General features: G+C 36.1%; 1 pseudogene; it reads right to left on the bottom strand.

The window, feature by feature from the left end:
• LOC119983331 lies at positions 1–24369 on the bottom strand (annotated as a pseudogene).
• Between the last annotated feature and the right edge of the window lie 3347 nt (positions 24370–27716).

Raw genomic sequence — 27716 nt, 5'->3', positions numbered from 1 at the left:
TAAAAATTAAAAATCACATTGATATAAATTCAACTGAAAAACATGAATGAGCAATATATCCATCCCTCTTATGTACATGCCAGCGAAAGACGTGATGTAAAAAAAACAAATATATCAAATACAAACTCTATTACTCCTAGTTTGCAAACCAATGAAATGAAGTCAGTCCTGTAATGATTTACGAGTAAACATAAATTTTCAGCTGATTTCACTAACTTGGCCATGGTCTTGCCCAAATAATCCAGTCTAGGGTGCCACCTCCTCACCTTGGCAACTCTGTAGAGCAATATTCTAATGAAATTCGACTTCTTCATCAGCTTGAGCTTGTCCACAAGGAGCTAAGTCTAGATGCAAGTTTTGCGCTCTTGTAGTCCTCCCTCGGTTGAATAAACCTGAATTTGGCAGCCAAAAAAGAGCCATTCAAACAATTTCCGGTTGTAAACCACTATGCAGGAGATGAAACAATTATCTTGCAGTGCAATTCAGAATGCATTTATGAGTGAAAACACGTGCCAAGAGAACCAAGAGAATGCATCATGATATTTTCCCAAAAATGAGCACTGGCTATAACTGTTTTGCTCCCAATTCTGCACATTGAAAATAATGATACCTTTGTGCATCTTTCCGTATACTAGGTGTACCCTCAAACAAGCTGGAAAGGCTTTCAGGAGCAACAATAAAGACATTGGCCATTCTGAAAAGGAAAAATGATCCCAATTAAATTGCAATATAGAATTGCCAAAACTGAAGTCCGTAATTTGATAAGCTACCAGCAACCTACATTCCCAACAATTCAAATTTCTCATCAACGGAAGGAGCATTAAAACTGCGGACAAATTCTTCGTATTCCGTAATGTCACGCTTCAGCCGAAGTCCTCCGCTGCAAAAAAAAATGTATTTGACAACGGAGGAAATTAAGCACAAGACACAGCAGAGAGATGCAAACTTCTTGGTGTCATGCAACCCACACATGAGAAATGAACCCCTCGGGAAGGAGTTTTAGGAGCATAAGTGAAGTAGGAATTTCCTAAAATCCAACAGAAACCACACATAGAAGATGATGCACAAACCCAAAGTTCCAACACCACAAATAAAAGGACACCAAGCTCTCTATCAACAACATATGTCCTCAACAGGCGTGTGAAAAAAACATCAAGTTCAACCGTTAGCAACTTATTTCTTCACATCAAAGCCTTGGGACAGAGAAAATCACGGCGCCCCCTTTGCTTTATTGCTTACCTCTATAGTCACATATGGAAAATGAAATCACTTGATATAGGCTGCCTTTGGCAAGCCATTTTGCCCAGCATTAGTTAGTTATGTTTATTTTATAAATTATTTGTAATTTATTTGACTATTCTTTTGCATATGTTACAACTAAAATGCATATTAATTTTCCGTAACAATTACAAACCATATGTCACCAGTAAAAGTTGAACCAAACACTACCAGCATTTCATACAGCATATATACTACCATTATTATCTAGAATATGTGCTATCACCATATACACTAGCATATGTGTTACTGACAAAAATGTCTGCCGAAGCAATAGTTAAATTCTTCCCACTTATTTTTTCAGACTCTCAAATTATAAAATCCTGAAGTGACTTTCAAGAATGCTCCAACAAAATCCCTTAATGAGAAGTCTTCATTACCAGCCAAAATAATAACTTAATCATTTTGCGCGCAGAGGTTTAACATCCTTAGGCAAAGACATCCTTTAATTATAAATAGTCACTGCAGCAGGTCATGAAACATAAAGGTCAATACCTTGGATTAAAGGTGAACTTCTGCCAGTGATTAAGTAGTCCTTTGTGCAAGCGGTTTCCCTAAAACAAGTAAATATCACCATGTTATCATCACAAACTACAAAAAAAACACTCCATAAGATAAATTCAAGTTCAACTCCAACCCTGCCACACACAGAGAGAGAGAGAGAGAGATGTCATCCAAAATAGATCTTCATAAGGACTCAACTCACTCTGCAACATAATTAACCTTCTCTAGACTTTTTATACTCCAACCTTGTTTTACAAACAACATTACTCTTGTGAGTCCCGTGGTACAGGGAACTTTCTGCATGTTGACAAGTGATGCGCATTTTTTTCTCTATCATTAACTAAAATATTTTGTGCGACTTAATATCCCTCATTACCCTGAACATGTATGCGCAAAATACTTTCTAAAAGGTTCTTTTCCTGGATACAAACGGTGTTGAAGGGATTATTACAGAATGTCAAAGAGAACAGAACATCAACAAAGAAACAGAATCCTACAACTAAGAGCCATTAATTTGTAACTACTTACCAATTCAGTCAGGAATGCTTGTTTGTTAAGACCTTCTAAGGCAGTAAATGCAGCCTCGAGTACACGGGAGAGATATGCAACGACCCTAGCCAAGAGAATAGCAAATATTACATTTTGAAGGGACATCAAATATGGTGCTTTGTTTTCTACCAAAACTCTGAAAGGAAACATCTTTCACTGCAGACCCAGAAACAATACGTAAACTACCCAATTTCAAGGAAAAAAAGGAGGGAAGCTATTGATTTTTACAAAATGAAGGAGAACTAAGCGTTTTTTCAAAACTGCAAAAGTTAGATATAGGTTTATCACATAAAACGAAGTCAACGGAGTCACCATCCGAGATATGAAGCCATAAAAGCCGTTGTGGCAGTGAAATTTAAATCTCATCAGAGATATATCTTTGAAATGCGATGAATACAAATAATTGAGAAGAATCTCTACATGTTTCCTATGCTCTGAGAATCTCCTACTACATCATTTTCAAGAAATCCTTCAGATCACAGTTCTGAGTTTGTCAAGTTGGAAGTACCTTGTGCATGCATTTGTTGGACGATGATCAGGAGCAATTCCATCATCAGAGGACCTATAATCCTTTGCTTTTTGTTCAGCCAATAGCAGTCGTTCCACCTGCATAGAAATTTTAGGAGTCCAATAATTTGACGTAAAAACATGGTAAATCCCAAAAAGAAAGGGAAAATGTCAAGGCTGGATAGGCATTCAACAATGAAAAGGCATCTCACGATATAAAGTACTGAATAGTAGATATCATAAAGAAGTAATCAATCATAAAGTAAACTAGAAATTATAAAATAATTGGTATGCAAAAAAGGATGATTCATCAAGAATTATCCCGTAGGTCCTGCCATAGTCTTACTAAAATCTAAATAATAGAAGTAAGACATCAAAATTAAGAACTGACCTCAGCCATCACAGTTTCAATGCACTGTTGGAGACCCTTATAAGCAGCCCCCTCTGCGCTGGACATGGCTGTCGCCATTTCTTCACATGAAGAAGCATGTGCACCATCAACAGGTAACAAGAGACGAGATATAGAATTTGCAAAGTACTGTAGGTACAAGTAGAAATAAGAACATTTTTAAAGACTCTCCATGCACAAAAAATTTATAATAACTAAAAAATATCAAGGCAATCAAACATACTTGCTGAACAATAGCCACACTACTACCACAACGTTGTACAGCAACCATAAAAGATCGAAAACTGCTTTCACCAGCAGCAGCCGCTGCTTCTGCCTGCAAATAAACAAGATAGCCATGCCAACATTTTTCTAGATAAGTTGTACTTCACTTCATATGGCAGCATATGGTGGATCATCTTACACAGTCACGAGTTCAGAATCCAAAACAAGGGATTTGATAATGCACTTACAGCAGAAGCAGCTGCAGCAGTCACCCTTCTACTGACAATTGTTCCCAGTGCAAACCTTTCCCTTAGAGCTGCAGCTTCAATCAGGCTGTCTCGAACCCTTTCGAGCCCTTCTGAAAGATATTGACTAACCTGGAAATGGAAAGCTCTGAGTGCTATGGCATGAATTTCATGAATTCCCTGAATCTAATAAAGCTACTTACTTGGTCTAGTAAGCAAGCGAATACAGATTTTACATTGGCTGCCAGAGTAGTAGGCTGTAAAAGAACAGATTATACTAATATTAATCAATATACAACATGCAAATCATTGTAAAAGTCAACAAAAAATGCAAATGATTGGACTTTATTTAGCTACTGATACAACTATCATGCTTAAAGAAATTATACGCTGCAAGGTATGCTACTTCATCAGTAATTGCCATATTTTGCTTCTATCATCACATTTCAATTCTGGCCTAAGTCATCAATTTTTACTCCACTAACAACATTTTGACATCAAACAGAGTGTAGATTACTTGAGATGAAAATAAAGTGCATCTTGATATTGCTTCCTCGTTCCAACGTACTAACTCTGTCACAACCGTAACAGAGATCTGTTGATGCGAAGATGCTATTGAAGCTCCTTTTGAGCGGCCAATTGTCCCACTCGACTCAGAAAGCTGCTGGCTTTCGGCATGCAGTTCTTCCATCTACACAGCATTAAAAGTTCAGATTTTGTAGGCACACTAGCAAGTTTGTTGTAACTTTGATAAAAATGATAGCAGTTGATACAAACCTTTGCTTGATAGAGTTGTCTAAGAGAAGCCTGCTCATGTTCAGGGTATTCCTCTTTATGGGAAGAAAAAAGAGACTCTGTGAGACCTGAACCAACAAGAGGGTTAAAAAATAAAAAGGAAACTAATAACACACCATAGCAAGAACTCAAAGGAAACAATACCCAGTTTACTTTAAGATATAAAAGTAACCTAGATGGCAAGTTTAAATTCTAGAAACAGCTTTTACGCATTGTGGGCATAAGACTGTACATCTTGTCCTTCCCCAACCCAACCTCCATGGCAGGAGCCTTGTGCAGAGAAGTTGTTTACCACTAACCCTATGACTCTTAAGGTATCATCTTCTTGTTCAACAGTCTGTTCTTAAACACAAAGGTTCACTAACAGAAATTTCTCCCAAAGATTCTAAATCAATGACTAGCTTTAGTTACCCTACCGATTATCAGATCAATGGTTAACACTAATAACAAGAACTACACCATAAAATGTAACAAAAACCATAACAAAAAAATGCTAGTCAAGAGAGGTAGACATAAGGCTTGCATCCATTTTGCGGTCAAGTTTCAGAAGCTCCAAACAGCCTTCCTGAAACCACTGCCATACAATTACACCCAAGGCTACGATTCTGCATCAGGCATCCTTACTTGCAAAACCCTCAAATGAAACAAAGTTTAAAAAAATGCCAAGATACACTATAGTCCATATAACATTTGTCATATATATCATGGAACATTGCCAACGCTACCAGCAACTACAGCAAATATGATGCTCCACATGTCACTAACATTAAATCCGCAAGGTACCAAAGTGCTTAGCAAGCTAATTTTTCGAGGTTGTCTAATTACCTAGGAAGCACGGACACTGACACTGACACGGGACACGACACGACACGGACACTCCGACACGGCAATTTCAAAATTTGTAGGACACGGACACAGCAAGGACACTCACACATAAATATATATATATATATATATATATATATATATAAGAAATAACATATACAAATATTTTTCTACTCTCTCTTTCACTTGATATTTGAACCCTAACAAGTAACAACTATTTAAGGTAGTGCAACTCTTTTTCATTTGATTCAAATAACAGCACTTTGAATTGTAAAAAAAGTGTTTTGAATAAAAATCATTTATGGATTCTCTTTAAGATAACAAAAGCATGTAATGGATTACAACTACTAACTCTGTATGATATTGAAATTAGTGTCTTAAAATTAAATCTAAGTATGTTAGTATAGTATAATTTCTGTATACTTCCATTTGAGGGTGGTGTTGATAAGGAAGATTCCATACTTGTGATTCAAACCTTACAGACTCTGTAAATTGTATATTGTCTATTGCCATGTCCGGGAAGTGTCCAAGCTGTGTCCATCTTCAAAAAAATTAAGAAAAAACAGGACACAGCTTGGACACGTGTCGGAGGCGTGTCGGAGGAGTGTCGGTGTCCGAGAAGTGTCCCACACGGACACGCCACCATTTTAGGAGTGTCCGTGCTTCCTAGCTAATTACCATCAACATCCAGATCACCACAACCCACGGCCCGTAAGTCTCGAGCAAGTTCCTGAGTCTTCTCATATGCAACTGCTAGCATTCTGAGAAACTGAAAGCTCAAATTAAATATAAATTAAGCCAAGATTTTATATAAGTTCAAACTGCCAGCAAGGTCAACGTTTTTAAAGAAAAAAAAAAAAGCCCCAATGTTCTACTCACCAAAAGAAGCCCACCTTCTTCCATAGAAGGTGGACTCACAAGGGATGGCTTCACCAACAATTTGTCCAAAAGAGCTGTTACTCTCTGCTCCAAAACTCGCTGCACAGATTAAAGACTCGACATAAGCAATACTTGCAAAACATCGACATACTATCTGCATTCAGTGGGCAATAACATGAAATTCACAAAGTATAATAGGAAAGATCTACTGTCAATGTACCTGGACTAAGATTGACATGACATCATTTGGTGAAGGCAAAACTGCAGTAATTGTAGCTGCTTCTTTACGAACAGTGTCTGCAGGACAAACAAAACCGATGAACAAAACATAGAAAAATTCAAACCCCATGCTTCACAGCCGAGAAGTCTTCTTCAAACCTATGATTTCTTTATATAATGAAGAAAGACCACGAGCAACATTGCTCAGACTAGCCTGGGAACCCTGGTCGCCAAGGACCAATCTTGTGTCTACATTCATGACCTCCACATCGATGAACATTGGGCGTGTCGCCACATAATGTTGCATGGCGCTTGTACCTCTGTTAAACTGCATTGCAAAATAAAACCAGTGAGACAAAGGAGAAAGAAAATAATCCTCCCATACTAGGAAGCACAGACACGGGACACAACACAGACACGGGAATTTTAAAATTTGTAGGACATGGCCACGGCAAGAACACACATACATAAATATATATCTATATATATATATATAAATATATAGATAGATAGCCTGATCCTTGTTGTTATGGTATCGGAGCCAGAGGCAAGTCGTTTATCTAATTAGAAAACAAGTGTTAGAACCGTTGAGGTCCAGTGCTGGCCGTGGTTGTTGAGGGTGGCCGTGGTTGTGGTAAGAGCGAGGCAGCAGGCGACGGAATGTCGAAGTAAGTCCAGGGCTAAAACTCACAATTTGTAGGCACTGTTCGAGTCAGGTTAAACATGAGTTCTCTGTTTAGATCGACGTCTACCTCCAGTTCTGTAGCTGGCGATAGAATCGTCAACACAGAGGAGATTAGTCTTGAGGATTTAGATAAGTCAATTGACACTTGGGATATTCCCCGAGTATAAATAAACAAAATATATAAAAAAGAATCTAAGTTCTCAATTTTAAATAGATCTGATTATACAATTAAAACCGAGGAAAGAGATGTTCGTCTCTTAGAGTGATGTTCGTCTCTTAGAGTGTGATTTTGTCATAGACAAAAAATATTTACAAAAATAATTTTATTCAAATGAAAATGCTTTAAAACATGAGTGGTTTCTTAATAATTATAAAGGGAAAAAAAGAGAATTAATTCAAACTGAATATTATGCTTTTCTAAATGATCATAAAATACAATTATTATTTTTTGACTGGTTCGAAATGACTTTTTCTGATATAAGTGATGATTACCCTTTAGTTCTTCCTTCAGTAAATACTACCCCTAGGATTCAAACGTGGCATGATATGACTCAAGACGTTGTCATTGATTCTGAACATCCACCTTTAACCCAACTTAAAATAGATTATAAAAATGTCCCGATAGTGGCTACACCTTTTAAGATAGCAAAGTCAGACAAAAAGTTTAAAAACTTAGTTGAGCAGAATAACTTTACAAATCAACACATATCTACAATAGGTCAACAACTAAATAGGATTGAGGACTATGTACAAAAACCAATCCTCCACACTAGTATAGATAAACCTGTTTTTAAACCTTACGAGATTCCTCCAAAATTAGTAAAAACCCTTCACAATGCCAATAGAAATTTTATAGAAGCATTAGATAATAAATTGAGTCAATTGCGTAATGATATTACGCAATTCCCTTCTATACAAATTTCGGATACCCCGGAACCATTTTCGAAACCCGCATTAAACAATCTTGACAAAATTAATAGTCAAACTGACAATTCTGATTTCGAAGTTAACAAAATGACGTGACAATCTCCACAAAAATTATATTATTCTAACACGACTGCACCTGATCTTCTTTTAGAAGAAAAACAAACCAATCAAATGAAATATAACGTCAATGCTATCTATGAATGGAACATAGATGGAATATCTTACTACAATATACTTAATCTCTTACAACAAATGACTATGGTTAGTAATGCTTACAAAACCAAAAATGAATACTACTGACCAAGTCATTGCCAACTTATTAGTTGCCGGTTTTACTGGTCAACTCAAAGGCTGGTGGGATTACCATCTCACAATTTCCCAACAAAATGAAATTTTAAATGCTGTCAAAACCGCTTCCGACGGTACTATTATCAAAAGTGAATTTGGTGAAGACATCCAGGATGCTGTTGCAACCTTGATCTTCTCCATTTCAAAACATTTCTTAGGAGATCCTTCTAGCATTAGAGATAGTTCTTCAGAACTCTTAACTAATTTAAGGTGTAAAAAACTTCATGATTTTCGACAATACAAAGATACTTTTTTAACGACAGTCATGATGCGTCCCGATAATAACCAACCTTTCTGGAAAGAAAAATTCTTAGCAGGGTTGCTGATTCTGTTAGGAGATAAGGTTAGAGACAAAATTAAGTCTATCCATAATAATCAAATACCATATGATTGACATATGGTGATTTAGTTTGTCATATACAAATTTACAGTTATGTTCTGACATTAAATTATAAAAACAATTAAAATGGGAACAAAATAAATTCAAAAATGAATTAGGATCGTTCTGTAAACAATTTGGTTATGAAGAAAAATGTTCACAGAATAAACCTATTAAAAAGGAAAATAGTAATTACAAATCTAGATTTTCTAGGAATTATAAAAAAACCTGATTACTACAAGAAACCCACTTTTAGGAAAAATAACAAAATACTTCCTAAGCCAGATAATACAAAATTAGATACAAAATCTGTAGTTTGCTATCGATGCAACACTCCAGGACATACAGCAAGATATTGTAGCGTCAACAAACGAATTCATGAACTTGAATTGGATGCTCCTATTTTGGCAAAATTAGAATCAATATTATTAAATACAGATGATGAAACAACCTCTCATCTCAGTACTGATGATAGTGAAATTCAAGTTGACGAATTAAGCTCTTCTTCTCCTGAATACATTATGTTTTCTCGAGATCAGGGATTCTTTATTGATGTAGTCAATCACATTGAAGACCCTGAAATCAAATTAGCTTATTTTGAAAAATTAAAACAAAACTTAGTTCATTCTGAAAAAGAGATAAAAATTTCAATAACCTCTTATAATTTAAAAGATATTCTGTCAAAACATAATAAAACCCTTAAAACATGTGATATTATTCTTCCAGAATTACAATATGAGATTTCATCAAAATTCTTAATAATAAACAAATTAAAGATCGTTGGAAAATTAATGAATTAATTACCATTATTGATAAAGGAAAAGGTTTAATTACATCTGAAACCCCTAGCGAATTGGATGATACTGACAAGATTAACAAAACTGAAAAAGAAGGAATTATCTTTGATAGTTCTTACCAGGAAGACAAACCATTTCTTGGTTTTTTATCTCGTATTATTACAGGTCAAAAATGGTTTATTAAGATTACAATTAACATTCAAAATTATTTTTATTTTGACACAATTGCTTTGGTTGATTCAGGAGCTGATTTAAATTGTATCAGAGCTGACTTAGTTCACCGAAATTATTGGGAAACTACAATTGATGGAATGAAATCTGTAAATGGTGATAATTTAAAAATCCTTTATAAATTATCTCAAGTCACCATTCAAAATTCTGGTACTAATTTAAACACCAGTTTTCTAGGTATCAAAAATATTACAAAATATGTTATTTTAGGTACCCCATTTCTGGATCTGCTTAATCCTTTTGAAGTCAACAACTATGGAATACATTCCATAAATTTTAAAAATTGGCTTCATTACCCTTTTATTCACCAACCTATTAAGGAAAAAACTTTATGCTGTATAAATACTTATAGTCTCAACACTCTAAGTGTCTGTACAGATCCAATGAGTAGCCCTGGCTATCGAGGCAGAGGCAGAGGACGAAGTTCCATGTCAACAACAAGGTCTCGGACCTCACAAAAAGAATCCCAAAAAGAATCTTATGCTCTGGATAATCCAATTCTATCAAAAAAATCTTGGGCAGATATTGCCGATAAAGAAGAACAAAAAGCTACCCTTAAAGGTAAACAGGTAACACCTTCTTCCCAACCTAATATGGAAATCCCTGCACAATTTTTAAACAATCCAGAATTTTTAGCATGGATTTCTCATTTACCAAAAACACCTAAAACTGCCCTGGGTATTCAGGCACAAAAGCAACTAACCGTTGCATCCCTAGTTGCTCCTACAACTAGCTTAACAATTCATGAGCCACAACCACTTTTAAAAACCTCTCTAGTAGACTTAGTATCTGCTGCTGATATTGCATTAGCAAAAAATAGATCCTCTGGATCTGAAAAATGTTCACAATATTTTATTAAACCAGTTTTTCAAAAGGTTATTTTAATGGAAAGAGAATATCACTGCGAAAACCCAGTGCAAGTGGTTTCAAAAATCTTTCCTATAAATTGGCACTTTATGCCACAAGATTTAAGAAAAAATCAAAAGTTCTACGAGTTCATACTCGTAGACTCTGACTCAATATCCCTTAAAAAATACCACTCTGCTGATTAGAAGGTAATTACACATTGCACTGTGCAAATTTTAAATATTATCACACCCTCCTTTTGGGGCCAAGATTTAAATAAACCAAAGCGGTTTTCTCAACATTTTGATCCAATTGGATATAATTATTAGGATTACCAAGTGAATAAAACGATAAATGGTAAAGAAATGATCAAAGCCGTTGATAGCTGGAGATTTTGCTAAAAAGTCCAAAAATCCTAAGTGGTATCCACTCATGCTCGGGTTTATAAGCTTGAACAAGTCAAGTAGTATTTACAATTCCTGCGTACAAAATGATTAAAGCTATAGGAAAAGAAGACAAAATCATTAAGCTACAGGATTCGTGAAAGCTACAGGAAAACGGTGGAAAAGCAAAAGCATTCCAAAAGTTTTCGAAGATCAATGATTATGTCATGACCTCTCCATCTATATAAGGAGAAGGAATGTTTAGTTGAAAGGGACTCCAAAAATTTTATAGTTTCTTAGTTCATACAAGTCTACCTCCCTCTTGAAGTCTTAAGTGGTTCGTCCGCAAGTAGGTTAGTTCAAAGTTCTTACATATATGTTTGCATATACATATATGTATAGACAACAAGTTTACAGACCTCTCAAAGTCTGTCAGTCTTAATTATATGCAACTTAATATACAAGTAGTTGGCTGGCTCTACCGCCTTCTTTTATTAATCAATTTTTTATGCTTCTGCAAATATTTATCTGCAAATACCTCCTACGGCCTCTATGGAAGGTTTTAAATTATTTTTATTCAATTCTATTTATGTTGTTTAATTTTAATTATACAAGTTCTTTTAATTCTTTTATTTGTTTAAATTTATCTTTATTATTAACCTGTTGATTTGTGATCTACTTTCAGATCTATCTCGTCTATTAATTATCTGTCTTAATCTTGCTAGCTTAGTCTCCTCCCCGCTTGCCTGGTCCTTGTCGTTATGGCTTCGAAGCCATAACGACAAGGACCAGGCAAGCGGGGAGGAGACCAAGCGAGCAAGATTAAGACAGATAATTGATAGACGGGATAGATCTTAAAGTAGATCATAAATCATAAATCTAAGTTAACAAGTTAATAATAAAGATAATGTAAACAAATAAGAGAATTAAAAGAACTTGTATAATTAAAATTAAACAATATAAACAGAATTGAATAAATAAAAATAATTTAAAACCTTCCATAGAGGCGGCCAGACCAGCCGTAAGAGGTATTTGCAGATAAATATTTGCAGAAGCATAAAAGATTGATTAATAAAAGAAGGCGGTAGAACCAGCCAACTACTTGTATATTAAGTTGCATATAATTAAGACTTATAGACTTTGAGAGGTATGTATACTTGTTGTCATTACATATATGTATATGCAAACATATATGTCAGAGCTTTTGAAACTAATCTACTTGCGGATGAACCACTTAACACTTCAAGAGGGAGGTAGACTTGTATAAACTACGAAACTATAAAATTTTTGGAGTCACTCTCAACTAAACATGCCTTCCCCTTATATAGATTGGGAGGACATGACATAATTATTGAAGTTGGAAAACTTTTGGAATGCTTTTGCTTTTTCACCGTTTTCCTGTTGCTTTCACGGATCCTGTAGCTTTCACGAATCCTGTAGCTTTAATGATTTTGTCTTCTCTCCTGTAGCTTTCACGAATCCTGTAACTTTTAATCATTTTCTCTGCAGGAATTGTAAATGCTACTTGAACTTGATCAAGCTTATATACCCAAGCTTGAGTAGGTACCACTTAGGATTTTTGAACTTTTTAGCAAAGTCTGCAACTATCAACGGGTTTGATAATTTCTTTACCATCTACCGTTTGAGATGGAATAGCCAAGTCAGTTAACCCAGACTTGAATAGGTACCACGTAGGATTTTTGGACTTTTAGCAAAGTCTCCAGCTTTCAACGGATTTGATTATTTCTTTACCACCTACCGTTTGAGATGGAATAGCCAAACCAATACTGGGTTTGAACAGTTTTAGTTATCTAGAAGGTTATCAGAATTAATACTCGTTGAAGAGTTTTTATCAGACTTTGTAGATGAACGAACAGATGACTGGCTGGTATGGGATTTAAGTTCAGAAAGTGTTTTTCATAAGAATTGGGTTAATTCACTTTCTGAATTGACAGATACCAACTTAGAACTAATAAATGATTTCATCCCAAGAAAATGCTGATGGTTCTTTTCAAGGGTTTTGTTTAAGGAAGGGTTCGATGATAGCCACTTAAGGACATTTTGGGGATGAGCTCTTTGAGCATCTAACTTGTCCCACCATTTGCATCTAAAATTACGAACAAGGAATTTTAGTGTACTGGGATCAGTATGATAACCATATTCCCAGTTGTTGATCCATGAGATAGCAAATGTTGAGAAGAAATATAATAATGGGGGTAGTGTTTTATCTTTTGATTGAAATTGTGGTCGGAAGACATCATATCCTTCCTGGAGCATTTGTGGAAGGATCTGTGGATCCGGTCCAAAATACCACCACCATTCATTAAACCAATATGGAAAATGATAAGTTTGGTCAAATTTAAAGTAGAAAAACCAAGAATGTTTTTGTAATTCATTTTGGAAAAGAAAGACTTTTATCCAGGCCTCTTGGCAATCCCAATAATTATATCCAATTGGATCAAAATGTTGAGAAAGCCGTTTTGGTTTATTTAAATCTTGGCCTCAAGAGTAGGGTGTGATAATATTTAAAATTTGCATAGTGCAATGTGTAATTACCTTCTGATCAGCAGAATGATATTTTTTAAGGGATATTGAGTCAGAGTCTACGAGTATGAACTCGTAGAACTTTTGATTTTTTCTTAAATCTTGTGGCATAAAGTGCCAATTTGTAAGAAAGATTTTTGAAACCACTTGCACTAGGTTTTCGCAGTGATACTCTCTTTCCATTAAAATAACCTTTTGAAAAACTGGTTTAATAAAATATTGTGAATGTTTTTCAGATCCAGAGGATCTATTTTTTGCTAATACAATCTCAGCAGCAGATACTAAATCTACTGGGGAGTTTTTTAAGACTGGTTGTGGCTCACGAATTGTTAAGCTAGTTGTAGGAGCAACTAGGGATGCAACTGTTAGTTGCTTTTGTGCCTGAATACCCAGGGCAGTTTCAGGGGTTTTTTGTAAATGAGAAATCCATGCTAAAAATTTTGGATTGTTTAAAAATTGTGCAGGGATTTCCATATTAGGTTGGGAAGAAGATGCTACCTGTTTATCTTTGAGGGTAGCTTTTTGTTCTTCTTCATCGACAATATCTGCCCAAGACTTTTTTGGTAGAACTGGATTATCCAGAGCATAAGATTCTTTGGATTCTTTTTGGGATTCTTTTTGTGAGGTCTGAGACCTTGTTGTTGGCATGAAACTTCGTCCTCTGCCTCTGCCTCCCTCGTCACGGCTACTCATTGGATCTGTACAGACACTTAGAGTGTTGAGACTATAAGTATTTATACAGCATAAAGGTTTTTCCTTAATAGGTTGGTGAATAAAAGGGTAATGAATCCAATTTTTAAAATTCATGGAATGTATTTCATCATTGTCGACTTCAAAAGGTTTAAGCAAATCTAAAAATGGGGTTCCTAAAATAAAGTATTTTGTAATGTTTTTGATACCAAGAAAACTTGTGGTTAAATTAGTATCAGAGTTTTGAATGGTGACTTGAGATAATTTATAAAGAATTTTTAAATTATCACCATTTGCAGATTTCATTCCATCAATTGTAGTTTCCCAATAATTTCAGGGAACTAAGTCAACTCTGACACAATTTAAATCAGCTCCTGAATCAACCAAAGCAATTGTGTCAAAATAAAAAGAATTTTGAATGTTAATTGTAATCTTAATAAACCATTTTTGACTTGTAATAATACGAGATAAAGAACCAAGAAATGGTTTGTCTTCCTGGTAGTAACTATTAACGATAATTCCTTCTTTTTCAATTTTGTTAATCTTATCAGTATCATCCAATTCGCTAGGGGTTTCAGATGTAATTAAACCTTTTCCTTTATCAATAATGGTAATTAATTCATTAATTTTCCAACGATCTTTAATTTGTTTATTATTAAGAATTTTGATTTCTTTTTTAATTTCAGAAATCTCATATTATAATTCTGGAAGACTAATATCAAATGTTTTAAGGGTTTTATTATGTTTTGACAGAATATCTTTTAAATTATAAGAGGTTATTGAAGTTTTTATCTCTTTTTCAGAATGAACTAAATTTTGTTTTAATTTTTCTAAATAAGGTAATTTGATTTCAGGGTCTTCAATGTGATTGACTACATCAATAAAGAATCCCTGATATCGAGAAAGCATATTACAGTCAGGAGAAGAAGAGCTTAATTCATCAACTTGAATTTCACTATCATCAGTACTGAGATGAGAGGTTGTTTCATCATCAGTATTTAATAATATTGATTCTAATTTTGCCAAAATAGGAGCATCCAATTCAAGTTCATGAATTCGTTTGTTGAAGCTAGAATATCTTGCTATATGTCATGGAGTGTTGCATTGATAGCAAACTACCGATTTTGTATCTAATTTTGTATTATCTGTCTTAGGAAATATTTTGTTATTTTTCCTAAAAGTGGGTTTCTTGTAGTAATCAGGTCTTTTATAATTCCTAGAAAATCTAGATTTGTAATTACTATTTTCCTTTTTAATCGGTTTATTCTGTGAACATTTTCTTCATAACCAAATTGTTTACAGAACGATCCTAATTCATTTTTGAATTTATTTTGTTCCCATTTTAATTGTTTTTGTAATTTAATATCAGAACATAACTGTAAACCTACCTTTTGTATATGACAAACGAAATCACCATATGTCAATTGTTCATGCGGTATTTGATTATTATGGATAGACTTAATTTTGTCTCTAACCTTATCTCCTAACAGAATCGGCAACCCTGCTAAGAATTTTTCTTTCCAGAAAGGTTGGTTATTATCGGGACGCATCATGACTCTCGTTAAAAAAGTATCTTCGTATTGTCGAAAATCATAAAGTTTTTTACACCTTAAATTAGTTGAGAGTTCTGAAGACCTATCTCTAATGCTAAAAGGATCTCCTAAGAAATGTTTTGAAATGGAGAAAATCAAGGTTGCAACAGCATCCTGGATGTCTTCACCAAATTCACTTTTGATAATAGTACCGTCGGAAGCGGTTTTGACAGCATTTAAAATTTCATTTTGTTGGGAGATTGTGAGATGGTAATCCCACCAGCCTTTGAGTTGACCAGTAAAACCGGCAACTAATAAGTTGGCAATGGCTTGGTCAGTAGTATCCATTTTTGTTTCGTAGGCATTAATAACCATAGTCATTTGTTGTAAGAGATTAAGCATATTGTAATCAGACATTCCATCTATGTTCCATTCATAGATAGCATTGGCGTTATATTTCATTTGATTTTTGTTTTTCTTCTAAAAGAAGATCAGGTGCAGTCGTGTTCGAATAATATAATTTTTGTGGAGACTGCCACATCATTTTGTTAACTTCGAAATCAGAATTGTCAGTTTGACTACTAATTTTGTCAAGATTGTTTAATGTGGGTTTCGAAGATGGTTCCGAGGTATCCGGAATTTGTATAGAAGGGAATTGCGTAATATCATTACGCAATTGACTCAATTTATTATCTAATGCTTCTATAAAATTGCTATTGGCATTGTGAAGGGTTTTTACTAATTTTGGAGGAATCTCGTAAGGTTTAAAAACAGGTGTATCTATACTAGTGTGGAGGATTGGTTTTTGTACATAGTCCTCAATCTTATTTAGTTGTTGACCTATTGTAGATAAGTGTTGATTTGTAAAGTTATTCTGCTCAACTAAGTTTTCAAACTCTTTGTCTAACTTTACTATCTTAAAAGGTGTAGCCACTATCGGGACATTTTTATAATCTATTTTAAGTTGGGTTAAAGGTGGATGTTCAGACTCAATGACAACGTCTTGAGTCATATCATGCCACGTTTGAATCCTAGCGGTAGTATTTACCGAAGGAAGAACTAAAGGGTAATCATCACTTATGTCAGAAAAAGTCATTTCGAACCAATCAAAAAATAATAATTGTATTTTATGATCATTTAGAAAAGCATAATATTCAGTTTGAATTGATTCTCTTTTTTGCCCTTTATAATTATTAAGAAACCACTCACATTTTAAAGCATTTTGATTTGAATAAAATTCTTTTTGTAAATATTTTTTGTCTATGACAAAATCACACTCTAAGACACCTAATTCTGGATGGTCGGAATTATCCACCATTTGTGAATAGGGTGGGGACATTGGAGGTGAGTCTTTTTGCTCAGTTGTAGAATCCAATGAGGATTCAGGATGTTGGACATCATAAAAGGGTTTTGGTATTGTACTAGAGTTATTCACTCCTCGTATATCGGAACGATATAAGGTACTAGGTGGAGGTCTAGTCTTTGAAGTAGTACTTGATGCAGAGAAAGAATTTCTCGCCTGGGGACTAAATGGAGGTTTAAAGGAACTTGATGCAGAGAACTCATGTTTAAACCTGACTCGAACAGTGCCTACAAATTGTGAGGTGCCTACAAATTGTGGGGTTTTAGTCCTGGACTTACTTCGGCATTCCGTCGCCTGCTGCCTCGCTCTTACCACAACCACGGCCAGCACCCTCAACAACCACGGCCAGCACTGGACCTCAACGGTTCTAACACTTTTTTTCTAATTAGATAAACGACTTGCCTCTGACTTCGATACCATAGATGAGACAAACTTGGTTCAAAAAGTCACTAAAAAGTAAAAACACAAAGAAAAGAGTGAAAAGTATGTCTCTATTAACAAGATCTCTTCCAAGTAGAGATGAATGAAGACCCTATGAAGTACATCTTCACAGATGAAACCACACAGCATTGACCAAAATCTTAACAGAAAAATGCCAAACTTGTACAGCCTAAACAAATGTGTTTCTCCTTTTTCATCCAACCAAACATCGATGAATTGTCTTCCGGTTCTATCAGTGAGGAGGCAATTTGATTAGAAAAACCTTTTGGAGAAGATGAAATAAATTCAACTCTCGATAGTTGTTGTTAAGAGATAAATGTCCCACATCGTCTAGTTTGGGTGAATTGAATGTACATATATTTGGTACCCTCTCCTCTCTCCAATAGTTCCTTTTAGAGAGAGTGTATGGGTCACCGATAAGCCAAATTTAGCAAGAGATAGTATATGAGCCACTATAAGCCAAATCTAACATGGCATCATAGCGGGCCCCTTAGCGATGTGTTCTTGGACGGTCTTACCTACACCTATTTCATGGGTCATGATTTGCTTGCCTGTTGCATTTGTTGGGTCTTTGGATTGTCCAACCCTCATGTGAGAGGGAGTGTTAAGAGATAATGTCAAACGTCATCAAATTTGGGTGAATTGTACATTCATATATGTGGTACCCTCTCCTCTCTCTAACAGGTATGGCCACCTATAGACCAAATTTAGCAAGCAAGAGTGTATGGGCCACCATCAGCCAAATTTAACAGTTGTTACAATGATAAGGCGCCCGGCCAAGACAGCTTCACTATCGCATTCTTTAAGAGGTATTGGTTGATCATTAAACTGATGTTATCAAAATGTTTGAAGAATTTTTCACTCAAATGCCTCATTTGTAGAATCCTTCAATTCTACCGTTATCAACCACGTCACCGAGAAGAAAAATGCTATAGATGTGAAAGATTTTAGCCTATAAGATTGCCGAGCAGTATGTAAAAGTGGCTTGCCAAGGCTTGTAACTAGACACCTTTTTTAGACAAAGGTGCTTGCTACAAGAAATTAATGTCACGGGGAAGATAGTCAATCACGCTCAACATGCATATACCGAAGGTCGTCAGATCCTTGATACTTCAATGATTGCCAATAGGGTGGTGGACTTCTACTAAAAAACTAAGCAATAACTTCTCCATTGTAAGCTCGACGCGGAGTCGCTGAGAAGGATTTTGATGACATCAATTGGGGTTTTCCATTCTCAATTCTAGAAAAAGAAGGATTTCAGGCTGAGATGGAGAAACTGGATGAAAAGGTGCATTAGTACAGCCTCTTTCTTAATTGTAATTAGTGGTAGAGCTGCTCTTTTTTTTTCACTCTACTAAGTCGATGAGCCAAGGGGATCCTCTCTCCCCTTTTCTTTCCAACTTAGGGATGGGCATCTTAACCTGTATGATTGACAGAGCTGTTGTTGATAGTTACACTGAACGTGCTAAGATTGGTCAAGAGGAATATCAGTTGAACAAAGCCAATCAGCCATATGCAGATGACACTTTGGTATTTTGTGGCGCAATAAAACCTTTTAACATGAGCTATTGTTGGGTCTTGAAGCTGTTTCTGGCCTCAGAGTGAATTTAAGCAAAAGCAGCATCAACCCCCTTGGCTCCCTTGAAGGTTGTGAGATTTCCTCACTACCTACTAACTACTTAGCCTACCTCAAGGTGCCAAGCATAAAGAGAGCTCCGCCTGGAATCCAATAGTTGGAAGGTTTGAAAAAAGGCTATCAGGTTGGAAGAGAAGTTACCTATCCAAGACTGGCGGACTGACTTTAATAAAGAGCTGCTCATCTAGCCTGCCTATTAATTTCATGTCTCTTTTTCATATTCTTAGTAATGTTGCTGCGAGATTTTAGTCTATTAAGAAAATTTTCCTGTGGCCTGATACAGCAGAAGAAAGAACGTTCCATATAAGATGGAACAAAACCAAACTAGCTGAAGTGCTTGGAAGTCTTGGGATAACTTAACCAGCTTCAACAAAGCTCTTTTAAAAGGGAAAAGGTTACAGAAATGTTGCATTAATAGACCACCCTCAGAGAAGGTTGATAGTTGCTACATATGGTGTGCAGAAGCTTATGGTGCCAGCATCTGGAACTTCATCGGAAAGGGTTGGAATAATTGGATGCAATCCCATGCTTTCAAGGCAGATAAAGGCGATACTGTTGGGTTTTGGAAGGATAGATAGGGAAGCTCTAGAAGCCTTAATGCTCAATTTTCAAATATTTTTAACATTACGAGCAATAAAGAGGCCGTTATCACTGAAAAAATCACCAATCCCGAATCTGGTGTCACTTGGGACATGTACTTCACCAGGAATGCGTATGAGCTGGATTCTTCAAGAATTTCTGGAAAGTCTTGTACGACCAACACATTAACACCAGTATGGATGATATACATGCTGGCATCTCTCCAAAGACCAGAAGTTTACAATCAAAACCTACTACAAGGAACTCAACAAGGATAACCAGCATCTTGGAAACCATCTCTTTCCTTGGCAGCAGAGTATTTGGAAGGTCAGTGTTCCATCTAAATATTTTGAATATTGAAAATTTAAGAAAAAGAGGCATCACATTCACACTGGTGAACAGATGCCCTCTTGTGCAAAAATGATGGAAGAATCTTTTAATCACATCTTTCTTCAAAGTCAATGGACCAGGAAAATATAGATAACCATTTGGAAATGATTGGCATTGAATAGGTAATAGATAGAGACTTGGCCACTGAACTCAAAGCTTGGAGTCTTTTGGGCATTACAGAAAAGAAAGGTCTTTTACTTGATACCTTTGGCTTCTTGCTGGTTGGTGTGAGGGAAAAAAAAACTTTCGATGATAGAGAAACTTCCTTTAACTGTTTCCTAGATAATTGCCTCAGTGCTCATAAATTATGGTTATCAGATTTTTGTACTAATTTCTTTGATAGCATCGTGTTATCCTCTTTGTAACTGTTTCTTGTGCTTCAACCACTTGGTGCTTCTCCAATAAAGTCATTTTTACTTCTTAAAAGTATATGAGAATGGAGTTGACTATTTACATTTTCCCCATACATTTAAGAGGATGAGGGTGGTGGGTTTCAGGAGGCCTTGGAGGAAAACGTAGATGTATGTTAGGGTCAAAAAAATTGGATATTTTGCTGAAATGATTACTACCAATAAGTTTGATTAAAAATTATCACCTGAGATAAGATTTTAGCACATTCTGCCATTGTAGACAACTCTCGTCTCTGTGACGCTGCATCAAACCGAGCCAACAATCTGTTTTCCAGTTCTACAAAAATGGTATTGATATCAAATAAAATATTAGTAATTATATAAGATACAAACATTTAAGGCAGGAAAGTAGCAAGAAAAATATATAAGGCTCGACAACATTGCTTCCCATCCCCAAAAGCTATATAAAAGAATGCTAAATTCCGGGGAACGTATTCCAGGTCCACTGCTCTTCAGCTTGAAATTGGGACAGAAAAACCATGTGATCCACAAATTTCCCCATTATAAAATACTCGCTTTTGCACCAAAATGTTTTTATTTTCTATTCCTTGCTAAACTATGAAACCATCACTATGCTGACGGAAGAGGTTTTACTGAAAAAATAGGAGGCATCATCGAAGAGTATAAAGAAAAACAATTGAATAAGTGAAAAATAAGAAAGTGGGGAAAATGATGGAAAGTATGGCAAGGAGTACCAACTCTTCTAACACAAGAATCCAAAGCAATGCCGGCAAGCGAAAACGCTCCCCCAATCAGGCAATTAAGAAAACCGGAGAAAGCCAGGCATAGAAAACTAACTATTTTTCATACAAAGTTTTTGATATATTCAAGGACCACTGAAAATTTCAATACTCCTGGTAAAGTGAAAACCAATTTAGTTCAACACTACAATATAAGGCAACTCCACCTCTTGGTTTGAGATGCCAATACAGCCAAACACTGGGACAATAAAGCTTTAATAATCTCATTCTGAAAGAACTAAACCCCAAGAAGCCTATACATTTCACCCAAAATACAAACCGTAGTAGAACAAAACAGGACCCAGTATCAACTATTCCTAAATACCCATATATGACTAACTACTATCTTTTTGCTGGGTGAAAGTCATTGGATCATGTATTAGCATTACAGGATTCGACACATCTCCTCAATACCTCACCTAGAAGGCCTCACTAACTTGGTTTGTGGATATGCTCTAACGAGACAGTAGTGCATTAAGGTCAAAAAGAGGTCATTCCTTAATCCTTACCAGTTACTAGCTAATCAAGAAGCCAAACAATTAAGGAATGATTAAATAAGTATTATAAATGAGAAACAAATTTGTTAATAATACCATTTTTAAAATCATAACGCAGTCCTCAAAGATTTGTTCCCTCATGAGTTCTTGTACAAATATGGATTTCTTTTTCTTCTTTTAATTAGTAACATAAAAGTAGATTATGATTGCATAATGTTTGTTTATCAAATGGTTAATTGGTCATTAACTGCCAACCTGATTTGACTACCAACACATAGATAAATTAACTACACTATGAATTTTATACAAAATTGTAATATTTTACTATCAACTTGTGGTTATGCGTCATGTTATGACTTCCATGCAACAAATGAACATCAGCTTGTAGCATCAATTAGAAGAAAAATGCACTGAAATTTCCTACCATTGCAGTAGTCCTGAAGATTAGCTACGGCAACTTCTAATCCTCGGCTAGCAGTTGCATTTCCCACAACAGACTCTGCAGAAATGCCTTGTCTTCCCATGTCTTCCTCAGCAAATGACCCTACAATCAGCAAAAAGAGCAGTATCTGTAATAATGTTCCTATGGACGTAAGAAGCATGTGTTATCATTGCCAAAAAAAAAAAAAGACAACCATAAGAAAAGAATTACTACCAAAGGCATTGCAATTTCTTCTTCACCATCAGGTCAACCCTGAGTCCCTGATATTACATGGAAAGTTCTTTGCATTTAGGGGGCATAAATTTGTTTGTGCAGGGTTTTCTTTTTAAACATTTCTGCATGCAAATCATTAATCGAGAAACAAGACAGAGACAGGTGTAGCAAAACTTATATATTTTTTGCTGAACCTTCTGTCCATTCTTATTCAACAGATTGCACAATGCATTAAGGAAATATTTTCATACTTTTTCATTGAAACCTTTATTTGAGAATGGCGCAACAGAAGTAGAGGATGCCTATAAAACTGTGTGCCATATCTGGAGATATAGTTGTGGATGAGAAGACAGTGAAGCTTGATTATAGCTCAGGGTACACAATAGGGATGATGCTATTCACAAAGATTGTTTATGGCTTGCTGAAAAATGTCTCGCCGACTGACTTTACCAACAAAGACAGAAACCAAGACTGTGATCCAAACACCATTAGTTTATAATGGACCATCATTCTTACGCAAACTGGTATTATATTGAGGTGGTTGAACTAATATAATTTATGAAATCAGCTACAAAGCAATGTCATCGTACTCAATTTTTGAGCAATTGAAGCAGCTTCAGCCACACGGCTATCATCAGAAAAAAGAGGAGAAAGTTCTATTAGATCCCCTGGACTGCCATTAAACTCCATCAAGTACTGCAGTGATCAGATTAATAAATTGAATAAAGAGGGAGTTAATGCATCTTAAACAAGAATAACATGCAATGCTAAATAAATTCAACTTGATAGAATATTAATAATTGGTGATTAGCTTTACCTTGATGAACTCTATTGTTTGACTGGCAGTTTCTCGTTGAGCATCTGCACTCTGACAAGAATAACCCATATTAATAAGGTTTAAAGTTTAAACAGCACTAGTGCAACCACTCGAACTTTACCTGCAGATGATCTCCTATTTTTGCAGCAGTCTGTCCAACACTGGAAATCCGTGAATCCAACCTTGCAAAACTATCAAACAAGCCATCTACGCCTTTCTCCAGCTGAAATAAAATACATAGTAATACATAACCAAAAAGAATGGTCTATTTTATTTCAATACCCAATGCGGTGTCACAAAATCATTCTGATTAAAAGTATTACAACTGACCTCGGCAAGTGTCTTGCGATGCTTTGAATCCTGAAGAGAAACCTCCTTCTTGAGATTGTAGAGCTTTCCATCAACCTTACAAAAAAGAGAGGAAAAAAATAGTAAGAAATGTCAACTGAACTCATTAACCCAGCATCTATGCTCCCAGAGACGACGCACCTGTTTCCGAAGATCAACCAACTCCCTGCAAGAATCCTTGAATAGGGACAACAAGGCATCCACGTCAGGAAACAGTGGGGAAGCCAGCCCTTGCGAAAATTTGGTGACATCAGATGGGGCTCGAACATGCCCGTTTGGCAGTACATCACTGCCTCCTTCTGCTGAATCTGCCTCGTCTTATAGAAAAGAAGGCAGGAGGTTGTTCACCAAATTCCCAAATAACGCATCAAATGAAAAATCACCTTATAAATTCAAATTGGACATCACCATTGCTGAAGTTCATTGTATCTCCATAACTGAAATTAACTAGCAACCCATAACAAACACCAACAAAAATGAAAATAAAGTGATCGTGTGTCAATGTCTACCTTGAAGTCATCTATGTCAAGAATGAGAGGAATAGAACCAACTGATGAGGGTTTTGAAGTTGTATCATTCTTGACACGATCTCTATCCTCTCTCATCTACTCAAACACGAAATGTATCACAACAAAATCAAGACATGATCATAATTTGGGATAAGCAAATCGCAGAATCTACATTGTCAGCTTCAATTTCGCTGAATTTCAAGTCATCAAAAGACTGAATTTCTTAGAACAATAAATTTGATGGCAAAGACGCGAAATTTCGTACCGTTCACCGGAGTTGCAGTTCGGGAAAGAAGAACCGTAATTGAGCTGACTTCTTCTGGTTCGAACTACGAAGCTTTTGATTTCTTTTGGATTTAGTTTCTATAGGTCTTGTTTGATATCATTTCAAAAAATAGCATGTTAAAACCTCTCTTTATACCTAGAAATATAGAAAGATGAGGACTATTTGCACTCCTATTTAATTAAGTACATCATATTCTAAATAAATCCCAATAAAAAATATAACATTTATGAGTATACCTCAATTTCAATTTTTTCTAATTTTTTTCAATTTTACCGTCTGCACTCCATAATTTCAACCATTAGATCTCATCAACGACTGAGATTAAAAAAATTAAAAAAAACTAAATAAAACTAAACCCAGTAGCCTTAATTTACCCTTTGGCCATTTCATTGTAAGTTGGGGGTCCATGCGAGAGATTTCTTTCTATTTAGAAAGATGGTTGCCTTTGGAGTGATTTCCTTGCTTTTCAAAGCAAAATTCTTCTTTCCCTCCCTGCTTCTCTCACTTAGTTCTCTAATTCGTCGATTCTTGATCTAAGGATTGATTGGTTGCTTTCGATTTGGTTGCGAGGGAACCATAGACACAGAAGGAGAGAAGGAGAAGGAGACCTAGAGAGAGAGAAGGAGACTTGGAGAGAGAGAAGGAGAGTAGTTGGCCACCTCCACAGCTTCACGACCTCCCATGATTTCTTTGACGCTGTGATTTTGTGTTGTCTTGTGTTCATCTTCGAAGGCTTCATCGAACACTTCGTCTTCTTGGGGAGTGATGGGTCTGGGTTGTAAGGGAAGATGGAGAATGAAGGGAAGGAGTGAAATGATAAATGGTAGGGCCAATTGGGGTGTTATTAGATAGAGGTTTTTTTTGTGATTTTGGAGTGTGCTTAGCTAACTTTGGGGTGCAAATAGTTCCCATCATATCGAAAACTTTCGTAACCCTTCGCCTATCGAACAATTCTTTATAGTAATTGACAATTAATGCTTTAGTGCTATCAAGAGTTGTTGTTGCCTTTGCCTCCGTATGATCGGAATATTGTAGAAGCGTTCCCCACGATTGTTGCGAAACCCCCACCTGACCCCAACCCACAAGAGATATCATTGATCTTCTAGGTCTCCGTTCGTGTCCCAACTATTCCAAGCTTCCCCTTTAGTCCTTCAAGAGAGATTGACGTCTTAAAAATATGACGTGACACCTATGTGGCAAATTGAACTTTGCCAATATGGCAAACTATCAAAAAATTGAATGATATGTCCCTAAAGTATCAAATTGTGAGACATTTAGTCCCCGAAATTTACATGAAAATCAACAAATTGTCCTTACAAACACAAAAATTTTCTAAACAAAATAACCAAATCTATTGTCACCATAACACATTCATATCATAGTTTTTAAACCCGGATCGCCTCCACGATTTTTTTCATGAAAAAGACCGTTTACGTATTAAACCGTCAGAAACCGCAAGTTAACTCGTCGACCCGTGAAAATCGTGACCCGACAGTTTGGGTGAAAAACTGCTTGTGAGAAAATTACCTTAAAACCGTAAAGCATTTTCTTTCCATTAATCATTTATAAGCCCAAATATGTAAATTTACCTTCAACTTCAAGTCAACTTCCCCAAAATTGCCCTACGCGAGCCTTAAAACCTTGCTCTGCTAGTTTGCTTCTCTCCATCTCATCTCATATTCTCATCCCATCCCTGACCTGTCTCTGTTGAATTGCGATCTCTCTCTGGTCTCCACTTTCCAATCCACTTCGATCGAGTCACGACAACAACCACTAACCACCACCAACTCCAAGGCTGTAAGGCAACGGACGATCCGGCTCAGCTCTATCTCTCACTTTCTGAGTCTCTATACAGAGTATAGACTTCATAGTTCAGGACCTTCAGGCCAGGTTTGTTCAGGTTCATCATTTGTCTTTGAATCTTGATACATGATAGTTGATAGCTTGTCTTGATACGTGATGGTTATAGTGTTAAACCATTCTTCATCTATGCAATGCAAAGTTGCAAACTCTCTCAATCCTGATTTTCTTTGATGATGTTATAGTGTTAAACCATTAAGATTGGAATATGTGTCTTTCTAATACTTGTGTACATGTTTTAGTATTTTACCAATGATGTGAATAATATTGTCACGCCCCTCACTCCTAAGGTATACCGAAGTGTACCTAAACCCATAAGAACGTGACTGGCAGGGGACCCCATCCCCCGAACCAACCCTTAATCCAATATACCTAAATCAATATATAAAATATATAAAATAGTAACAACTCCTGAAATATAACATGGGCATAGTCTCTCCAGAATACCACATATATACACCCATCGAAAACATCGGAGTATCTACACAACAGCGGAAATAAGAAGACTTATCTACCCGATGTCAGATTGAGTAAATAAGTAACATATATACAAAAACAAAACCCAAAATCCTCAAAACTTGCTAAAGAAACAACTCGAGGCTACACACCAGCTCATGCGTCCCACCGCTGACCAGCATCACCTAAATCCAACTCACCTGAAGGGGAAACAAGAAGAGGGGTGAGCCAAGAAGCTCAGTAGGGCATAGAAAGGGAACACCGATATCAAAAAAAAAAGAAATCCATGAATATGACACATAATATGCAGCACAATAAATATACAATCATTGGCAATTCAACCAAGTAATATGGTAGCCGATAAGGCTATACAGCACCGTAACCACAAACACTAGTCTCCGGTAATCCATAATCCATAATCCACCCCTGGACCCACCCTAATCCCCGTAGGGTGTCTCCCAGTCCAGGTCCACACCGAAACTGGATGAGGATCAGATATCCCGATAGCATAGCCTACACCAGAGAGCGTCCCCTGTGATGCACCTCACCTCAGACGGTCTACAGGTACGTACCCAGTTTACTGTATAATCCATCATAATCCAATATATTGGGCTCCTATATGGGTCCCACAGTGTACCTCAACCACCTCCAATCACCCCACTCCCAAAGACGTACCAACAATGATAATCAACATAGAATACGTATAAATTATACAAACAGGTCGTATTTCCACCCCCGGAAACCGACAGATTCATAATATAATAAGAGTCCGTGAAACCGGAACTCTAGAATCACACGCAAGATACATAGAAAACCCCTACCTGGAAATCAGGATGCAAATATCAATCACGCGTCCCTGATTAACCCCTGACCCCGAAAGTCAACCCGCTCCGAATCTCAACCTGGATCACCGTCTACACCGAAAAACACGATATAAGAAAATACAGTTAAAC

The sequence above is a fragment of the Tripterygium wilfordii genome, chromosome 18 (genome assembly GCF_013401445.1).
Source record: "Tripterygium wilfordii isolate XIE 37 chromosome 18, ASM1340144v1, whole genome shotgun sequence".
NCBI classification, from domain to species: Eukaryota; Viridiplantae; Streptophyta; class Magnoliopsida; order Celastrales; family Celastraceae; genus Tripterygium; species Tripterygium wilfordii.
The sequence above is the reverse complement of the archived record's forward strand: the minus strand, read 5'-3'. Positions and strand labels throughout refer to the sequence as shown.